The sequence below is a fragment of the Microtus ochrogaster genome, unplaced genomic scaffold, assembly GCF_000317375.1.
Source record: "Microtus ochrogaster isolate Prairie Vole_2 unplaced genomic scaffold, MicOch1.0 UNK48, whole genome shotgun sequence".
NCBI lineage: Eukaryota > Metazoa > Chordata > Mammalia > Rodentia > Cricetidae > Microtus > Microtus ochrogaster.
The window spans coordinates 1,065,729-1,068,728 of record NW_004949146.1 but is presented as its reverse complement, the minus strand read 5'-3'; the positions used below and the strand labels follow the sequence as shown (position 1 = coordinate 1,068,728).

At 38.9% G+C, this 3,000-nt stretch overlaps 1 protein-coding gene across 4 annotated transcripts in view; it reads left to right on the top strand.

The window, feature by feature from the left end:
- Cdc27 (cell division cycle 27) overlaps positions 1 to 3,000 on the top strand; it is a 56,485-nt gene that overhangs the window by 43,532 nt on the left and 9,953 nt on the right. The window lies entirely within an intron of this gene.

The window sequence follows — 3,000 nt, the reverse complement described above, 5'->3', positions numbered from 1 at the left end:
TATTTAAGGGATTCCATTGCTCTCCAAAATACCTACATTTCAACCAGCTAGTAAAATGTCATCCATGTAATGGTAATCTATAGATTGAGGAAATTGCTTACGTATCATTTCCAGTCACTGACATACAAAATATTGGCACAGGGTGGTACTATTTAACATTCCCTGTGGCAGAATCTTCCATTGATATCTCCTAGCAGACTGAGAATTACTATAAGTAGGCACAGTGAAGACAAATTTTCTGTCTTTTTCTTATAAACATATAGGGAAGAAATAATCTTTTGAATTAGTAACTATAAGAGGCCATTCTTCAGGCAATAAAGAACGCACAGGCTGGGCGGTGGTGGGGCACACCTTTAATCCCAGCACTCGGGAGGCAGAGGCAGGTGTGTATCTCTGCAGTTCGAGGCCAGCCTGGTCTACAAGAGCTAGTTCCAGGACAGGAACCAAAAGGCTATGGAGAAACCCTATCTCGAAAATTCCAACCAAAAAAAAAACCACACACACACACACAGGAATGCCAGACTGTAGAGAGCCCATTGGCTGGATCACCTTATTAACAGCTCTTAGATGTGTTACCATTCTCCATTTTCCAGATTTCTTTTTTTTTTTAAATATTTATTTATTATGTATACAATTTTCTGTCTGTATGTATATCTGCAGGCCAGAACAGGGCACTAGACCTTATTACAGATGGTTGTGAGCGTTGCCAGGAATTGAACTCAGCACCTTTGGAAGAGCAGACAATGCTCTTAACCACTGAGCCATCTCTCCAGCCCCAGACTTCTTTTTAACAACAAATACAGGAGAATTCCAAGGGCTGGTTGATTCTTCAATATGCTGAGCATCTAGTTGCTCCAGTACCAGCTGTTCTAAAGCCTGCAGTTTCTCTGTTGTTAAAGGCCATTGTGCAATCTATACAGGTTTGTCTGTCAACCATTTTAAAGACGGAGCTGTCTTGGTATCTTTGAAGGATCGGCAGCTGTTGTGCCCACTTGTACAGCCTATGGTCGGTGACTGTTGTTTATAATACCTTCTAATATTTTTCCCAGAAATATTTGTTAATTTATGGTTTGCTTCTGAGATTAGAGGAATGTTAATCTGAGCATTCCATTAATGTAACAAATCACATCCCCATAAATTCATTGCTATGTTAGCTACATATGGCTTAATTTTCTTCTCCGTCCTTCTGACCCTATATATTCAACATATCTTGTGCCTTTTACCTGAGTTAAAGTTCCAGTTTGTAAAAACTGAACATTCAGTTCCTGAAGAGGCCAATTTTGATGCCAAGATTCTGATGGAATTATTGTTACATCCACACCTATGTCTACAAGACCTTCAATAACAATTTCTTTTATTCATATTTTTAATTTTGGTCTTTGTTCACTTAGAAGTTTGCCAGGGTATTTGCTTTATGGTTTCTCCTGATTTTTTTGTTCTCTCTTCTACAGTTGTTCTATCATCCAAAGCAGTATGGTTTCTTATATTAGGGCAGTAGGTTCTTTCATTGCTCTGGAAAAGAGTTTCCTTCACAGTTACAGAAAGAAGCTCAACTGAATTTGGTTGATTCAATATTGATTATATTCCGGGTTCATTACTCTAAGGGTGCTGATCTTGCCTTTAATGGCCTAATTACCCTTTTGCATTGTGCATTAGTATTTTCAAAAGCCAGAAATTCAATTATTATTTGTTGACCTTCTGAATTTTGTATCATTCTATTTAATGCTGAAGTCAGTCATTGTAAGAAATCTGTGAGGGTTTCCTTTGGGTCCTTTATAACCTTAGTAAATGACTCAATTTTCTTTCAGAACTATTTTTTTTTTCAGTTCTGTCCCAAACATTCAAAGCTAGTGTGGCCATCATATAGAGATTGTCTTTGTACATCCGCATAATCCCCCTCTCCATGAAGTTGGTTTTGAGATATTTCCATACCTCTAGCCCTACTGTTCAATAGTCTTAGCCTCATCTTTCTACCAGGTCCCCCATTGTAACTGAGGACCAAACTCCAGAACTGCTGTAACCATGTCTCTCCAGTCTTGAGGAATGCTTGCTTCACGAAAGGTGGATGCATGCCACATGAGACTATTGCTTCCTTGAGTCTCCTTAAATACAACATTTTCACAGGAGTCCATTCAACTCTTGCATAGTCTTGGGGATATCTATCATTTGGCAGTTGTTTTTGTAAGGTGACTGGATAAATTAAAGATGTTTGTTTAAGAACAACCTAATCTTATGACACAGCACTGAAATTGGTTCTATATTAAATTCCTCTGTCTGAATCTGAATATCTCTATGATCTGTTTCAATAAGTTTTTCTAAGGCCTGTATCTTGGCACTCATATCAACCAACATTTTTAGAGAATTATCAGACCAACAATAAAGATTATCAAAATGATAATTAACATGTCAATCTCAGTTAAACTGATTATCCCTTCATTTAGTTGTTCTAATTTTAAACCATCCATTGTGTAATCATACAGAGGTGGTGACTGGTGGAAGCTCCTGCTTGTGCCAGTGACTACAGAGACAACAGGCAAGTGGCTTTTTCACGAATTTGTGCTATAAAGTTGGGCACCAATTGTTGCACAAATTCTAATTGGTCTTAATACTAAAAAACCAGAGCCAGATATTGAGGTAGATGCTAAAAGATTAGAGAGAGGAGCAGCCACACCCAACTCTTGTTAACCTCCCGTCTCCTCCTGCCTTATATTCCTCTCTCTGCCCAGTCATATCACTTCCTGTCTGTACAGACATCCAGACCTCTATGGTTAACTCGTGGCTAGCTCCGCCCTCTGATCTTTAGGCAAGCTATATTTGTTAGAGTACATCACCACAGATGGGTGAATTCAACTTTTTTTGCACTGATATACTAAGAACCATTTTTATATTTCAAAAGAATCCAACATAGTCCCAGCACTCGGGAGGCAGAGGCAGGCGGATCTCTGTGAGTTCGAGACCAGCCTGGTCTACAGAGCTAGTTCCAGGACAAGGCACCAAAAA